The sequence below is a fragment of the Sceloporus occidentalis genome, unplaced genomic scaffold (assembly GCF_023333645.1).
Source record: "Sceloporus occidentalis isolate IW3139 unplaced genomic scaffold, rSceOcc1.0.p SCAF_202, whole genome shotgun sequence".
Lineage (NCBI taxonomy): Eukaryota > Metazoa > Chordata > Lepidosauria > Squamata > Phrynosomatidae > Sceloporus > Sceloporus occidentalis.
In genome coordinates this window covers 491,414-509,999 of record NW_028317182.1, presented here as the reverse complement: position 1 = coordinate 509,999, position 18,586 = coordinate 491,414, and the positions used below count along the sequence as shown (strand labels likewise).

The 18,586-nt window shown below is 43.3% G+C and overlaps 1 protein-coding gene and 1 long non-coding RNA gene across 2 annotated transcripts in view; one reads left to right on the top strand and one right to left on the bottom strand.

Annotated features, from left to right (window-relative positions):
* LOC149278062 (uncharacterized) overlaps window positions 1-18,586 on the top strand; it is a 498,960-nt gene that overhangs the window by 339,687 nt on the left and 140,687 nt on the right. The gene's annotated exons all lie outside the window — the stretch shown is intronic.
* Window positions 683-3,781, bottom strand: LOC149278065 (uncharacterized). The gene is made up of 4 exons (XR_016278800.1): window positions 3,629-3,781; window positions 1,851-1,925; window positions 1,610-1,760; window positions 683-994 (listed from the first exon to the last, which is right to left on the bottom strand). It is a non-coding gene; the product is annotated as an uncharacterized LOC149278065 (long non-coding RNA).

Genomic DNA, 18,586 nt, shown 5'->3' with positions numbered 1-18,586 from the left:
TTCAAATATTTAAACAGGGCTATCATATCACCTCTTAACCTTCTCTTCTCCAGGATAAACATACCCAGCTCCCTAAGGCGTTCCTCATAGGGCATGGTTTCCAGACCCTTCAACATTTTAGTTGCCCTCCTTTGGACACGCTCCAGTTTCTCAACATACTTTTTGAATTGTGGTGCCTAGAACTTGACACAGTCTTCCAGGTGAGGCCTGACCAGAGCAGAATATAGTGGCACTATTACTTCCCTTGATCTAGACATTATACTTCTATTGATGCTAAAATTGCATTGGCCTTGTTAGCTGCCGCATCGCACTGTTGACTCATGTTCAACTTGTGGTCTTCTGAACTCCTAGATCCCTTTCACATGTAGTTTCATTCATCCAGGTGTCCCCTATCCGATATCTGTTCTTTTCATTTTTCTGCCCTTATTGCAGTACCTTACATTTCTCCCTGTTGAATTTCATTTTGTTAGCTTTGGCCCAGCTTTCTAGTCTTTTCAGGTCATCTTGAATCTTGATCCTGTCCTCTGGAGTATTAGCTCCTACTCCTAGTTTGGTGTCATCTGCAAATTTGATAAAGGATGTTCTCTATTCCTTCATCCAAGTCGTTGATAAAGATGTTGAATAGCACTTAACACAGAAAAAGTTAACCACTCCATCCTATAAATATTCTCTTTATTTACTTTATGTCTAGGACTTGCTATTACCTTCTATGAACAGAAATCGCATTGGCCTTTTTAATACATAGCAAAGCTTTCCGAAATAGTGAAAAAGTCACAAATGTAGAAGAGTGCATGAAATACATGCATCATCAAAACTCTCAGTTTGAACAGCTGCTGAGAAATTGGTCTGTTCCTTTCGCAACAGAATTTTTAAACAGATCAGTGTCTTTCTGTCACCTTTTCTCTTTGCTGTTTCTGTGGATCAAGGATTGTCTTTGTGACTGGCAGAACCAGTCAGTTAAATTCAATGGTACTTTAAAATTTACAATGAGTGTCTAGTGGGGATAAAAGACATAGATTTATAACAATAATACCTATATACAATGTCTAAATAATAATATTGTCACATGTACTAAAAAAGCAGGGATTAAAAAAGACAGGAAATGCTACTTTTTCCCAGTCCTCATGTAGTTTTAACTACAGTCGGCTCTCCTTATCCACAGATTTTTTTTATCCATGGATTTGAGCATCCACAGCTTGCAAATATTCCAAAAAAAGTATAAATTCCAAATAACAACCCTTAATTTTCCATTTTATATAAGAGACACCATTTTGTTGTGCCATTTTATTTAATGGGACTTGAGCATCCACAGATTTTGTTATCTGTTTTTAAATGGTATTTTTTAAAATTTCCTGTTCGCTACCTTCTGCTCTTATATTGGAGAAAGACAGGATATTCGTAAATAATAACATCATTACATTATGTTATATTAATATATATTATATTACAATATTATATCATTGTTATACCATTTAATGTTTTAAATAATAAAAAATACAATGCCATATCCAATAAACAATTGCATAAGAGAGGAAAAAAGCTCTAGCAATTTGCCTGATATTCTGAAGCCAAATACAATGTAAATCTTCAACAAACCCAGTAAACTCACCTCCAGAAAGCTTGCCACATACTGAAGAAAATATATTCCGCAATCCCAGGAACCGTCTTGCCTTTGGCACGTTTACACTGAAATCTTTCATTACTGTTTGGAAAAACTTCGTTTGCTACCTTTTTTCATTTCTGACTCCACTTCCAAGTATCTGCAATACAAGAGTGAGTCCCAGAATAATGTTTTTATAAGAGCTCCGTTTTAGGTATAAACAACTCTAAATTATATGTTAAATACTCACTCCCTGAATGTTGTAATGACATGTGATACTGATTTGTATAGTCTACCCAATGAATCCATGAGAAGAATACAAGGCCTACAAGTAAAAACAATTTGGATTAAAGAAACACTTGACAGGATAGAGAGGAAATACACAAATTAGATGAGTGATAGGAAATAAGAGATAAGAACGTATTCCTTATGACCCTTTGCAGAATAGTGTTTATTTTGCCTATAGTCTTCTAGACTGTTCAGCCAGATATGGGAGTCAGATATGGAAATATTTATTTGCCTACCCATCATACCTAAATCTGGTTTCTTGACTAAAGCTCTAAACCCATATGGGACTTTGCTTTCATTGAGTTCTGTACAAATGCAAATTAAAGTGAGATTTTACATATGCCTAAATACAGATAGTGTAAAAGCCATTTACACGTCCTTCTGAATATTGTGTCCAGTTCTGGGCACCACAATTTACAAAAGACATTGAAAAACTGGAGCGTATCTAAAGGAGGGCGAATAAAATGGCGAAGGATCTGGAAACCATATCCTATGAGGAGAGACTCAGGGAGCTGGGGATGTTTAGCCTGGAGAAGAGAAGGTTAAGAGGTCATATGATAGCCCTGTTTAAATATTTGAAGGGATGTCATATTGAGGAGGGAGCAAGCTTGTTTTCTGCTGCTCCAGAGACTAGGACCTGGAGCAAAGGATGCAAGCTAGAGGGAAAAAGATTCCACCTCAACATTAGGAAGAATTTTGTAACAATAAGGGCTGTTTGACAGTGGAACACACTCCTTCCTTGGAGATTTTGGTGGAGTCTCCTTCCTTGAAGGTCTTCAAACAGAGGCTGGATGGCAATCTGTCGGGATGCTTTGATTGAGATTTCCTGCATGGCAGAATGGGGTTGGACTGGATGGCCCTTGTGGTCTCTTCCAACTCTATGATTGTATGTTACATTGTTGTATTGTACTATTATAAAATATTACACACACACACACACACACAGTTGGCCCTTAACTTTCATGGAGGTTGGGGTGTAGATATTTCCAGACCCCCTTCTCCCCCAAATGTATTTAACATACAGAGAAGGTGAGTGAGGCAGTTATAGAAAGTTAGCACTAAGACCTTGAGAGTTTGAAGCTTATAAATATAAAATGGCTACGCTCATGCTAAGAAATAGGAACAGAGGCTAGAAATGCCACGTAGACAAGCTCTGCTTAAACAGCAATGCTTCACTTGAATAGTAAGACCATTGGCAATTCTGCTCTTTGCTCTCCCCCTCCCCTATCAGTTTCATGTAGCTTAACCACAAAGCTATTTTTGACAGTTAGCAGTTTCTGCAGAGACACCTGGTTATCTAGCTAGCAAACTTTGAAACCTGCTCATGAACTTTTGAATCTTTTTTTAACAATTCTTGATCACCGCATGACTGAGTAGGAAATATAACCCAAATTAGGAACTGGCTATTTTGCTTCTGTAATTTGCTTACGCTAGACACAGATAGAGTAGAAAATGTATAAGTATGAAACTCAAACAAGGGGGGTTGCGGCAGTCTTGGTATCGCCATTCAGGCGTGCTGTCGCCCTGCGCAGCAATAAAGCGTTTTTTTAACCTGGACCATCTCGGACTCCTGACTTCTTCTTTGTGCCGGATAGCTCAAGGACCCCTCCCGGTCTCATGGGGTTAGAGTCCCCGTTACAACCTTATTTGGCTAGTTATTTCTCAACTCAACAACTTAATTCTACAATGCATCTGTCATATGTACAGAAAACTATCAACATATTACATTAAAAAACTTACTGTTTAGTGGACTTCAGATGACACTGTCCTAATTCTGTATTACAATTATCATTTACAAGGCCGTCACTATCATTCCTATTGTCATAAAAGGAAAACAACACCAAGGTTATTTGAGAAGAGATTTCTTAAGATTTCCTACTATAACAGAACAGGAAATTCCCTTCTGGCCTGAGTCACAACATGTATAAGACATCTCAACATACTGACAACTACTGTCCTATTAAAGTAATATTCATCTGCATATCATCAGGTTGCTAGCACTGAGAACACATGCAAAGGAGGAGGATTTCACCTGCGCGGATGCATCTTCCTGGTAGCATGGATGGGCCACCATTGGGGGCAATGCAATGGGGGAGGGCATGGGAGCAGGGCCTTCTCTGCTGGGGCTCCCTTTTCTGAGATCCCTTCCTCTTGGGCATCCAACTGGAAACAACGCTGATTTCTTTTTGTTACCAAGGCAAGACATGCTTTTGAATTAAAGACTTAGGACTTAATTACTTTAATTGTGCAAGTGCGTGATTTTTAATTGTTGTAACCTTTTAAGCTGTTTTCCCATGTTGGGTGTGATGTACTTTTATCCTATGTAAGTTGCTTCATTCTTTGAATCTCTCTCACACAGAAACCTGAGCCAGCAGCAGGGTAGCAATTACAGTGGAATCATAGTGCCATGCAATGTAGCATGGAAGGCCCACACTCCCTTGAATTAAAAATGAATGGTCTTTCCTCTTCTGTGAAGAACACTGCGACATCTCAAAAGGTGATCTGCAATAGAAAATGGTCCTCATCCAGAGAGTGATTCAGGAGGGAAGCACATGGTGAATCACAAATATGATTTGATCACATCAGGATATCAATAGAGTGGGACATATTGGAATATCCTCCCTTCTCTTTTCCTTAGCTCCCTGGATCTTGAAGAAAGGGGTGAGAGGGAAAAGACAAGGCTGCAATCTTTGTTCCTGGTCATCTAGATTTCTTGTATGATGTGAGACGTTATTAGCACATGAAATGTTTTCCATGTAGGTCCTGACAATCTGCTTTACTAAACTGATATAAGTCTATGGCAGCCTCTCCCAATCATCCAATCTTTATTATTTATGTATTTGATTTCCAGTCTGTATGGTCTTTTACCACAAAAGGCAAAGAACACTCCAGGGCTCTCTTCCCTTCCCTGACAATACAAATAGGAAGACCACATATTCAGTCATTAGGAATGGCTTCCTTTCATAATGGCTCCAAACCAACTGCCTGCACCAGGAGCCTCGCTGCATCAAAATTGAGGACCAGCCCTGTCTCAAAGCCATGGGTTCAATGCTCTTTTAGGAACAGAAGAAGTCCTCCTGAGGACACTCTGAGGGCTGCCATTGGCTGGAGGCCCAGTCCCTCCCACCATCCATGGCCCTGATTGGCTGGAGGCCCAGTGCCACCCACATCCCACATGTAATGACATCATTGCTACAGAAGGCTCTCTTGACCAATCAGAGAGCAAGATAAAGGTTCTTCTGGAAGCTTCCATGAGAAGGAGATATAAGGCCTGAGAGACCAAGAGACAGTTGGGGGAATTGTGTTGGTTGGAGATCGAGAGAGAGAGTTAAAGAGCGGATCTTGGAAGTTAGTCTCAGAATTGGACGCTTAGGTTTATTTGTTTTAATAGCTTGTATGAATTGAATATTATATACTTACAAATATTGTACCTGCAAAACTCTTAATATCTTGTATGGCTTATATTTCAGTTATATTTTGTTATCTATAGTAAATACCTCCTTGGAGTATCTACTACTCACACTCCTTTTACACATGTCTTGGCTCAGTTGATGCTTGGGAAGATCAGTAAAGAAGTAGAAATAAGGTTCCTTAACTGGTCCCAGTTTAGTTTAAGGGAAACCCTTTTATAATTCACTGGATGGAGGCAGAGAGATTTAAGGAAGTTAAGGGTCTGCTGGGCTAAAAGCCATAATGTCTAAATGACTAATTAACAATTTGTAAGACACTCTGACAACCTTTTGGCTGAAGAGAGAGGGGTATAAAACTATTATTATTATTATTATTATTATTATTATTATTATTATTATTATTACAGGGCCGCAGTTTGGCTGCTTGGACCACCGGAGATCATCACAGTGAGTCAGTTGGAAAAGCCCATCTCACTCCAGAAAATAAAGGTACTTGAGGAGTTTGCATTCTACGTCTTTCTGTAATAATAGCTACAAAACTGATGATAGCATTTGGGACATTTAGTCTTTTAAAAACAAATATGGCAGATTTAAATGCTGCTTTAAAACCTCTTTCCATCTGCCGCTTTGTGCTGGTTTTGGGGGGAAATGAGAAAGTGTTGGGAGGGAGGGACTGCCAACAGAATTAGGAGATGCATTGCAGGCTATGGACAATTTGAGGTCAAGTAAGGTCCAAAACACACGGCAGCAATAGTCCAGATTGAGAGCGCTTTAACTGCCCTGGACCAGTGCTAGGGAATCCTGGGAACTGGAGTTTATTATGGCACCAGAGCTCTCTGACAGAGAAGGCTGAATGTCTCACAAAACTACATTTCCCAGAATTCCCTAGCACTGAGCCAGGGCAGTTAAAGCGGTCTCAGATTGGATTATTGCTGCAGTGTGTTTTGGATTTAGGTGACCCTTTGCAAGTCACACTCTCTCAGCCTCAGAGGATGGCAATGGCAACCCCTCTCTGAAGAAACCTGCCAAGGAAACCCCATGATAAGGTTGCCTTAGGGTCGCCATAAGTTGGAAACAACTTGAATACAGGGCCGGCTCTAGATATTTGGCCTTCCTAGGCAAGAAATATTTTGGCACCCCAAGGGCACGATGTAAAACAAAATGTAGGACATTCAAGAAACATAGAGGACATGACCAACTAAAAGCCAACAACGTTAATAAAAAAACAATATAAATTCATGTTTCTCAGTCATGCTCAAAATGGAGGACATTTTGACATGCCTATCACCACAACTCCAAGACCCAAATTAAAACTATTAATTCACTTGGATGAGGAGGAGCAGAGAGGCACCTGAGCATGTGCAGAGGCCAGTCAGGGGAGAAGCCACTGGGAGAAAAAGCTCCTTATTATTACTATTGTAAGTTATAAGTATTATTAAATTTTATTTATTTATAAAGACATATAAAGGCAGATTTATACAGAGTGTTTCAGGGAGTTTCTATATTATAGCATCAGGAAAACTTGTAGGTGTTATTAAGGTTGGGAAATCCTGTTTGGGGTCTCTTCTAACTTTGGGGCCCTTTCATCCTCCATTTTGGGTTCCCTGAAGTCCTCAAACTGCCATCTGCCAAACACTGAGGCAGAAGCAACCATTTTAGCACTGAACCAGGGCAGTTAAAGGGGTCTCAGACTGGATTATTGCTGCAGTGTGTTGTGGACTTAGGTGACCCTTTGATGGTCACACTCTCTCAGCCTCAGAGGATGGCAATGGCAACCCCTCTCTGAAGAAACCTGCCAAGGAAACCCCATGATAAGGTTGCCTTAGGGTTGCCATGAGTTGGAAACTATTTGAAGACACACATGAAGAACAGAAAAAAGTCTGCAATTATTTCCCACGTTGTACATGGGAATGGGAGGCAGTGTGGTGCAGTGGTTTAAGTCTTGGGTTATAACTCTGGAGGCCAGGGTCCAGTGCTCCACTCCTCCATGAAACCAGCTGGGTCCCTTGGGCAAGAAGCCACACTCTCTCAGCCTCAGAGGGAGGCACTTGCAAAACCACTTCTGGACAAATCTTGCCAAGAAAAGCCTGAAAAGGGCTTCCCTTAGGGTTGCCATAAGTCAGAAACAACTTTGGAGGCACACAACGACAACAAGAGGAGTAACACCACTAACACAAGGCAGCTATGGAGAAAGAAAGAAAGAAAGAAAGAAGACGTGGGAGTTGTAGTCCTCAGTTCAGAGGGATTGGAGTGGCCTTACTGCAGGGCAGGACTCAGTTTGCCCCAAATCCTTAATGAGGCCAGAAACCCCTTTGTTAGGAAGCGAACACCGAATATCTCAGGAAGGCCCTATATCTCCCAAAGACCCTCCCTCCAGGAACCCCTTCCACTCTTCCCCTCAGTCTCTCTCTCTCTCTCCCTGAGGGCCTCAAATATCAACTGCCAAGCACTCAGGCAGAGGCAGCCATTTTGTGTTCTGGCAGCCATTTTGTGCTGCTTGTGACTGTGGGGAATAATGTTCCGGAACCTTCTCTGAGGCCTCAGTTGAACAGAGGCTTCTCTTTCTCTCCTGAGGCTCCAGAGTCAGAAGGAGGCCAGGCTCCTTGGGCCAAAAGGAAGGAAGTGTGTCTCTTTGTGTGTCTTTTGTGTCTCTTTTCTGAGGGGGTTTTCGTATTACACAGCTCTGCTCCTTCTGGGGAACATGGGTTTTAGAAGGGATCAGAAATGGGGAGCATAGTTTTAATACAAGCCTTATTATTATTCTTCACAAACATCCAATAATTTAATGGCATTTTCTTTTGGATGGGAGTGTTAGGAAGGGTTTGGGATATAATGAAAGATGTTGTTATTGTATTCTATAGATATATTTATTGTAAGCTGCTAAAAGGTGGCCATTCTTGTGTAGTAATTGCCTTGTGATTAACTCTCACAACAACCTTGTAAGGTAGGCTTCATAGGCTCCTATAGCTGGAAGGGAGCCCCAAGGGTCATCCATTCAGCCCCATTCTGCCCTCCAAGTCCTCCAAAGAGATGGCCATCCAGCCAGAGACTCCTCCAATGCTCTTGGAGGCAGTGTATCCCATAGATTTGCTCAGAGGTCATGGGGCCCACAGTCCCATGGGAACCGGTCCTTACCCCCCACTTTGAGAAAGGAGACCCCCTCAGCCCCTGGACTATTTACTACCAGGAGTTACTATGGCTGGGACTCAGAGGACTAGTTTCCTAGGCGTCATGTTCTGCCCTCCATTGCCATTTGTCATGTGGTCTATTCCACCTCTATGCTCCTTTAATGCTTTTTAATGGATGCTCTTAGTGAAGGGTCCTGAGGAGAGGAGCAGGGGGTCTGCATGATTTAGGTCTCCCCCAGAAGGACTCCAGTCCTCCGCTCCGTCCTCCGAAGGGCAAGAGGGAGGCAGGGAAAGGCTTGGTCCTGGAGTTTGGAGGGAGAGAAGAAGAGCCCCCAGTTCCCATTTCCAGGAGAGGAATGGCGGTTGTGGGGGACAGGCCTAGTGGGGGGTCAGGAAGGAGAGAGAGGAGGAGGGAAAGGGGGCCATGGGAGGAAGGAAGAAGGGCCTCAAAGGATGCTTTCTTCCCAGGAGGGGTCTTGGTCCGTAGCATGAAGGTACCCCCCCAAGTAATGGTGGCCACGGTCTTCCCTTCATCCCCCTCCTCTGATCAAGAAGGAGGTCGTGGAGGAGATGGGCTCTGCTACCTGGAAGAACAACATTTCTAAATTTTAATCTTAATTGCAGTGGGTCCTCGTCATACGCTGCCTTTTTATAGGCAGCTTTGAGCATAGGCACTCAAAGCCGCCGGCGCACGCGGGGCGGAAGGGGTGGCGCGTCCCATTCAATTGAATGGGAGCGAGCACCTGTTGTGCCCCATGTGCGTCTGCGCTGCTGCGCCGCCGCGCACGAGCCCCATTGTTTCCAATGGGGCTCGATCATAGGCAGAATTCGCCTTACGCGGAGGGATCCGGAATGGATCCCCCGCGTAAGGCAAGGACCCACTGTATTTTAAGTGAACTTTAAAAAAATTAACCTTTTTAATTTTTCTTTTGAAACATCTGATTTTCACCAAATCTTCACTAGGTATATGTAAATACATTTAGGTTGCGCCTGTGATATTGTAATTTGAAGGTATCATTTTAATTTTGCTGTTTGTTGATGTCACAACTCTTAGCATTACATTCAGTGGAATATGGGAATTAGGATTTGCAAATAACATTAGTGGGGGGAAAAGCAATACTAAGGATTCTGTTTGGTGTGAAATGGGAGGAGGAGGGGGTCAATGGGGGTGACACCAGGAGTGACCAAACCGGGTGACACCAACCCTAGGGATCCCACTGATTTGGCCCCATCCCCTGCCAAGGTGGGAAAGGCTTGACATTTGGTGTTTTGTCAGAAAACCAAAGCAGAGGAAAAGCTTTCTTTAACATTTTGACAAAAGGTGTGAACAGACACACTCATCTCCCCCTTGAACTGGGCCCTCTCCGTAAGACTGTGGTGGGGCAGGAGTGGGGCTGTGCCACAGGAGAGGACACAATTCAGGAGGGATTCAGAAGACAAAATGCCAGCAGCCACTTTGTACTCCTGCACCCATTGGGAAGGGAGTATAGCTCAGTGGTTGGAGCAGCTGCTTTGCAGGTTTTGTCTTCACAGCCTCTCCCTCCCTTCTCCTGACCCTAAACTAGCCCTGGAGACTCACGGCTGGCCGTCCCTCAGGACCCATGGCTCTATCGGGGGGAGAGACCCTCAAGGAGGTGACCAGATGTCCTCCCCACAAAGGAGGACAAGGCACTGCAAAGTGGAAGACATTCAAGGAAAATGGAAGGCATGACCAAGTAAAAGCTAAAAACACAGAGAGAAATGTACATTCATGCTTCTTGGTCATGCTCAAAATGGATGACCTTTTGGAATACCTCCTGGACAGAAGGCTGAAATGTAGGACATGTCCTGGGAAAGGAGGACCTCTGCTCAGCCTGCCCTCAAGGACCTCCCTGCATATAATCTGCCTTCTCTGCTTCCCCCTGAAAACACCTTTCCTGCTCCACAAAGTCCTCCAGCAAGATTTCCTCTTTCGGTTTGGTTCAGGAGGAGTAGGCAAAGCAAGGCCCTGCAGAGATTGTTGGACTGCTGTTCCCAGCATCCCCCACCAGATCATCCCTCAGACCCCTATGGAGCCCTCTCTCCTGCTCCAGGGGAGCCTTGGCATCCTCCAGGACTCAGGACAAGGCAGTCTGTCTGGGACCAAAGAAAGAGCAACTTCATCCATAGGATCCCAACAGTTATAAGCTTTCAAGGCAATGTTATAGATGACTAGATATTTGCATGTACATTATTAATATTCCCATGACTTCATTTAGTGTATATTTTAACAGTCAACACTAGAGCCTTCAATTTATTTCCCTTCAATCAGCTCTTGTACATAAATTGTACCAAAAGAGATGCATCTCATTCTGGGAACTGCAGTCTCCAACAGTCCTGCAGCTGGAACCGTATCTCTCACAGTTCTGCAGTTGCTCAAGGTTGTTCCTCAACGGTTAGGACTCTGTAGTAGGGCTGTAGTAGGGACCCAATCTACTCTTGTCAGTCCCATAGATATTGATCTGCTCATTTTATTTTGATTCTGTGCTGCCTACGTGTTGAAGGGAGTGGTTTGAATGGGAGAAAATATCAATATTTTTCACTATTGATTGTAATGAGGGAGGGGGGTCAGGTGTCTACTTTCAATAGAAGCATCAGGAAAACCTTTCTGTGTTGTTAAGGTTTGGAAATCCTCTTTGGGATCCCATCTGACTTTGGAGCCCTTTCATCCTCCATTTTGGGTTCCCTGAAGGCCTCCAACTGCCAAACGCTGAGGCAGAGGCAGCAATTTTGTATTCTAGCGGCCATTTTGTGCTGCTTGTGACTGTGGGAATAATGTTGCAGAAACTTCTCTGAGGCCTCTTCAGTTGAACTGAGAGGCTCCTCTTTCCCTCCCTGAGGAGACCAGGCTCCTTGGGCCAAAAGGAAGGAAGTGTGTCCCTTGGTGTGTCTTTTGTGTGTCTTTTGTGAGAGGGTTTTCTTACACAGCTCTGCTTCTACTGGGGAACATGGGTTTTAAAAGGGATCAGAAATGGAAAGGATAGTTTTAATAGAAGCCTTGTTATTATTCTCAGACATTGGGCTTTGGCTACTGAGAGGAGGCTAGTCCCCCAAACAAAGCCAAAAGTAGCTCCTTTGGGAGGTTTTAAAAGTCTCCTCAGTTTTCTTATTAAGAGATTTTCAGGCAAGAAGGAAGCTGACCGACCAGACCATTTCATATGACCAAATAAACATAGAAACAAACAAGAACAACAAAAATAATTAGACAGATAAGCAGATTGCTTTTTTTTTTTAAAGGAAAACCGTTATTTGGTGCTTCTGCCCTTTTACAACCAACTCAGGCTGTATCTGCACTGCAGAAATAATCCAGTTCTAAAATGTGTTAACTCTTCTGTTTCAATCCTATGGAATCCTGGGATTTGTAGTTCGTTGTGGCACCAGAGCTCTCTGGCAGAGAGGGTTAAGTGTCCGAAAAGTAAAAGCCCAAAAGTCAAAGTGTCTTATTTCTGCAGTGTGGATGCAGCCTTCTTGGGAAAGGGGCTGATGATGGGGAAAAGCACTGGAGAACTCTGGAGGTTTCAGCAGATGTTTTATTTATTTATTTATGATGCACTCATTTCACATCTAGCTATGGGGACATAACCAGGGCCCTCTCCAATTCCCCATCCCCTCATCCTTCACCACTCTAAGAAGGCATGGAGTATCTGTTGTGTAGGGGAGCTGCAGTGAATCTATGATAGGTCCAGGGGGCTTTGTTTGAAGCACAGGGAGGAAGGGGATACCCACCTCTGCATCGGCCCAAAGGAGGCATATGTCACTTGCGTATCTCACAAGCAGGATGCTGTTCTCTTTAGTCAACATTATTTCCTGTTCTAGATCAGTGTCTGAGTTGCCAATAAAGTATTGTTTTTTATCGGTTAGGAAGAGCTTTCTTAATTGTCTGTCAAAGAACCATGAAAGATCATAACCCTGATCATTAGGATCTTCTCGTGTCTTTACTCTATAATCAGTTCTATCTATTTGGATTAATTCTTTATAGGAGATCCAATTTGCGTCCTTTTTTGAATCTTTGGTCTCTTTTCGCAGGAACTTCATCTCGGCCCCCTTGGACACAGCTTTGGGACACCAAGTGCAAGACCACCAGGACCCCTGCCCACCTAATGGCCAACACAGAGGCCAAGCGGAGGGAGTTGGGCTCCAACAGAAAGAGGATGCAGAGATACAAGAACGCTTTGGTGAGTTGAGGTTCTTGACTATTACTTTCATCTGTGTCACTGCTGGGCCAGCTCTTGAAAGCAGGAGGAGAACATACTCTTCCAATTTAGCAGAGACAGTCCTGGTTAATCCTCTGTCACCCCACTTCTTCAGGGGCTTTTAAAAATGTCCCGGTTGCTCTCTTATCCTCCCACTTTCCCCCTTCTCAGCTCACTTCAGTTCCTGAGTGCCATTCGGTTTGCCCCCCATCAACTCAAAAGTGGGGAGAGGAGAGGAAGGAAGGAAGCAGGGTATTGCCCTTCCCAGGAAGCTGAAGCAAAAGAAAACTGCTGTGCCCTTCCTAGCTTGTGTGATCTTCCTCATAAATAACTTTGGCCATCTCCACCGCCTTCTGGATTACTTGTCCACATGTGTCTTGCTTTTCCAATCTGTGAAAAGTTGGGAGATGTGGGAGAACATCTCTGGATCTAAATATGGGTTGGGCCCAGTGGACCTCAAGTCCAGATTGCTTCCCAGAAATGTTTTTTAATAATGACATTTTGTTCTAAAATTTGGCAAGAAATGGCTAGATGCACCATAATTCTTTGGTGGCTAAATGTACTGTAACTGTTGGTTACCACCAGTCAGTATCCTAATCCATCCTCAGTATCCCAACCGTGGCCTAAATTATATTGTATATTATATTGAAAGGATTCAAGACAAACTGGATCTCAAAGGCAGTAGCTTTTTTCTTGAGGACAGCATTTAAAGTTTATTTCCTGGACTGAATTCTGAAGTGATGAAATAAATATTTGGATGCACCATGTGCTTTCCTCCCCTTTTGCTTAGTCTCTCTGTGGATGAGGGCTATTTTCTGTTGCAGGTGACCTTTGCGGATGTGGCGATATATTTCACCGACGACGAATGGAAGCTGTTGACGAAGAAGCAGAGGCTTATGTATAATTATATAATGATGGAGAATTATGAGAATGTGGCCTCTGTCGGTAAGGAACCGGAATCCACCAGCATTATAGAATCATAGAGTTGGAATAGATCGCAAGGGCCATCCAGTTCAACCCACTTCTGCCATGCAGGAATACACATTCCAAGCACCATCCAGCCTCTGTTTAAAGACCTCCAAAGAAGAGGACTCCACCAAACTCTATGGGAGTATATTCCACTGTCAAAGAGATCTTACTGTCTCAAGTTTCCTCCTAATGTTTAGGTAGAACCTCTTTCTATGTGGCTTGCATCCACTGTGGTGTCTCCTTTTTCTGTAGTAGCAGATAGCAAGGTTGCTCCATCCTCATTACGATGACCCTTTCCAATATTTAAACATGGATATCATATCCACTCTTAACTTTCTTTTCTCCAGGGTAAACATACCCAGCTCTCTAAGGTGCTTCTCATAGGGCTTGATGGTTTCCAGATCCTTCACCATTTTGGTTGCCCTCCTCTGGGCATGTTTCAACTGAATTGTGGAGCCCAGAACCAGACACAGGATTATTCCAAGTGAGGCCTGACCAAAGCAGAATAGAGTGGCACTATTACTTCCCTTGATCTAGAAACTATTCTTGTATTGATGCAGCCTAGAATCACATTGGCCTTTTTAGCTGCCGCATCACACTGTTGGCCCATGTTCAACTTGTGGTCTACTTGGAGTCCTAGATCCCTTTCAAGCACAGTTTAATTGTGATAGCAACATCCTGTAGAATATCTGAATTTGTAGTTTAGTGAGGCACTATTGGAGAGACACCAAAGGAGAGGGGCCTTGGGGATTGGGAGGCAGTCATGAACCTGACAAATTTTAAGAACTGGTTTGAGAGAACTTCTGAGAATCGACTCAAATCCTTGTTTGTAGATATATTTAGGGGTTCCATTAAGCAATTATGAGTAATATCCATGAAGGGAGGAAAGGGGGGCACAAACCTGCTTTTCCTCTAATGTTTCTTTTCCAACTTGAGCTTAGCTCCATGGTTGATTCCAGAGGCCCTTTGTTACCCAAAATGCTGGAGTCTGGGAAGGACACCCGCAAGAGCTATGCTTTTAGGGGAATGTGGTACTTAGCTGAAAGCAGACATATAGTTTGGTTAGGGCAAAAATAACCTTGGGATTCAGCTCAACCATACCAGGCCCGGAAGCACACAGAACTCCAAAGGCATTTGAAATAGGTTTTTATGTTTTATTTAGGGGAAAAGCAATATACACACATGTACAGATATAGGTGTTCACACACACACACAAGAACTAGTAACAAAGGTGGGTGAAAAGTGTGAGGCTTTGCTAATGGTAAAACTTTACCTAGATGGATCTTGATTGCAATAGCTGAGGGTCCAGAAAGGGGAGAGAAGTCAGTAACATCCATGGCAAGTGGAGCTGGTGAGTGTAGTGAGGTGTTTAGCAATGTAAACCGACAGACTGTCTGTCTTTAATTGGACTGACGTCAAAGAACAGCCAGTCAGGGCAGATATTTATTCTGTGATTGTTTCTTGGGGTCAGAAACCAAGTGTTCAGAAAGGTTTATATCATTTTAGAAAGATTCCTGGGGGAGAGAATGGTTTGAAACCAAATTGAATACAATGGGTGCTTGGTGGAAATATCTCAGACAAAAAGGATTAGCACACCGGCTCTCTGTCCTTCTTGGCTCTGAATTCCTATTGCGTTCAAAAGCCAATATACAGCGCAATCTGAGGGTGACACTCCCAGATGCAGCTCAAGAATAACATAGCAGAGTATGGAAACAAATATCCAGACATAGATATTGGCAATGCACTGACCACTTTTCACTTAAAAATAAATCAGAAACACAATTGGTTTCATTTAAATCCTTGGAGGTTCTCTATCTTGAGTTGCAAAATAATACAAATATTTGCAAGCTCTACTCTGACTTTCATCAACTTCACCATCTCTTGCTCACACAACTCCAATCCAATCCACACCAATCTGCATGTGAGCTGTATACTGGTTGTGAGTTATCACCTGGAGCCAAACAGCATGAAGGGACCTCTGCAGTTACCTTGCATCATGCCTTGGGCTCTGACTCAGGACTCTATGGCAGTCTCACAGGACATGAATCCACCTGTCAATCAAAGTATTTTTTCACATGTTTAATGGAATATTATTTCAACAGTCCTTTGACTATCTGCTTCCACTGATTCCCTCATCAAAGTTCCCTCAGTCTCTTCTTTAGTATCTCCTATGAGTAAGGATACAATCATTATATGGATTTGGGGGCATCCAGAACAGGGTCATGCTCAGGCCACTCACACCAACTTTATTAATCTAATCTGAAATAGGGAGGGGTGAACGTGGGCTAAATCTTGGGGTAACATCTTCTCTTAACACTGAGATTGTCTTGTCTGTCATTTTCCTTGTTTACAGAATCACTTGTCAGTCATGAGAGAATCCACACAAGAAAGATGTCACATAAATGTCAGCATTGTGGGAAAAATTTTGCTCACAAGTCAATCCTTGTCAAGCATCAGAGAGTCCACACAGGAGAGAGGCCTTACAAATGCCAGCATTGTGGGAAGTGTTTTCCTCAGAAGTCACACATAGTGAGACATCAGAGAGTCCACACAGGAGAAAAGCCATACAAATGCCAACATTGTGGGAAATGTTTTTCATTGAAATCTAGCCTAGTGAAACATCAGAGAGTCCACACAGGAGAAAAGCCACATAAATGCCAAGGTTGTGGGAAATGCTTTTCTTGGAGGTCAAACCTAATAACACATCAGAGAGTCCACACTGGAGAGAAGCCACACAAATGCCAGCATTGTGGGAAATGTTTTGATTGGAAATCATACCTAGTGAAACATCAGAAAGTCCACACAGGAGAGAAGACATACAAATGCCAGCATTGTGGGAAATATTTTACTTGGAAGTCAGACCTAGTGAGACATCAGAGAGTCCACACAGGAGAGAAGCCATACAAATGCCAGCATTGTGGGAAATGTTTTTATTTGAAGTCAATCCTAGTGACACATCAGAGAGTCCACACAGGAGAGAAGCCATACAAATGCCAGCAGTGTGGGAAATGTTTTTCTCGGAAGTCACACCTAGTGACACATCAGAGAGGCCACACAGGAGAGAAGCCATACAAATGCCAGCATTGTGGGAAATGTTTTGCCTACAAGTTAGTCCTTGTCATGCATCGAAAAGTTCACACTGGGGAGAAACCATACAAATGCCAGCGTTGTGGGAAATGTTTTCCTCAGAAGTCAAGCCTTGTGAAACATCAGAGAGTCCACACAGGAGAGAAGCCATACAAATGCCAGCCTTGTGGGAAATGTTTTTCTCAGAAGTCAAGCCTAGAGAGACATCAGAGAGTCCACACAGGAGAGAAGCCTTACAAATGCCAGCATTGTGGGAAAGGTTTTTCTCGGTGGTCAAACCTAGCGAGACACAAGATAATCCACACAGGAGAGAAGCCATATAAATCCCAGTAGTGAATTAACATTATTTTTTATCAATAATGAATACAAAAAATATTTCATTCTATGAAATATTCTATGAAAAAATATATTTTTAATCCAGTGGTGCCAAGAAAAGGTCCTTGTGATTTTGTTTGTGAGCTTTGTCTGTTGATATGTCTGTTTGTGTTTTAAAGTTGTATTTTGTCATTTTTAGGTTTTAATTGCTAATAGTATAGATAATTACTTTGGGTTGTAAATTTAGCTGGGGATTGTGGGTTGTGGTATAGGTTAGGTAGTTCGGGGGCTGGGATTTGTTATAGATGTGTAGAAGAGTTATGGGAATGATACCTTTTGCAATGTGGGGGATGTTGGCTGAAGAAAGTTTGGGGGCAGGTATTGACAGAAAGGGATAGTTTCTGGGAATGGCAAAGGGGGGCTTGTTAATTGTGGGGCAGAGACTGGGAATTGGAGGTGGGGGCTAGGATTGGAAGAGGGTGGAGTTATAGGTGTTGGGGTTTTAATGTACTGTTTGCTTGGCGTGGGCAGTTCTGGCTTAAACACTGGATTTCTATGTGTTCTCAATAAAGTTCTTTGCTTTTTCAACACATTGGACTCTTTGATGCACAGAAGTTCTGAATTTGCCCGAAACTGACCTTTTCTTCTCGCCTCAGTCCTCAGCTCCATTCCCAGCCATGAGAACAGAAGAGGCAAACACACACACAGACAAGCATACAGGATACACAGAGAGAACTATATTTCCAAAGCAGAGCCTTCCTTTCCTGCCTTTCCCTCCTGAGTCCAGCTCTGCACCTTGGGCTCTGTTGCGGTCTCCTCAAAGGAAGGAAGGGGAGGCCGCTGAACCCGCAGAGCATAACTTCCTTTCCTGCAAAGGCCCCCAGCGGAATAAGCAGCAGCATCTAGGCCCTGGCAATCCCTGCGCATGCTGAGGAGGGGCATCAAGGGGGATGTTGAGGTCACCCAGGACCAAAAGCCTAGGCGAATCCAGCAGCAGCACAAAGACCAGCTGTGTTAGCTCCGCTGGGGAATCTGTTAAAGAGCGGGGCAGACAGTAAACCCACAGAATCCCCAGAGTTTCCCTAGTCTTTAAGCTGAGGCAAATACATTTGATGTGGTCCATCGTATGGATAGGTATCCTGGCCAAAGCAAGATTGTCTTTATGGACCAAAGCGACGTCCCCTTACCTGCTCACTGATGGAGAACCCGGCTGGTAAGGCCTGAGCCCAGGTGGCAGAGCTATCATCACCCAGCCAGGTCTCCGTGAAACAAGACAGGTCAGCCTCTTCGTCCAGTAGGAGATCCTGGACTATCTGCATTGTATTTTTGACTGACCTGGCATTACACAAGAGAAGGGAAAGGTTCTGTGGTTGATTTGGTATGCTCTCCAGCCCTTTTGGGATAGCGGGGTGAATGGAAGGGGAGAGAGATATCTGTCAGGCTCCTAACTGCAGCCCCTCTTGCAACACAAAAGGCAGTATTTTATTGAAGGAAATACATGCAATAGAAGTGATTTTTTTGTCAGGAATGAAAGGAAGTATACATATATCACTTTTATAACCATATCAATTAACCTGA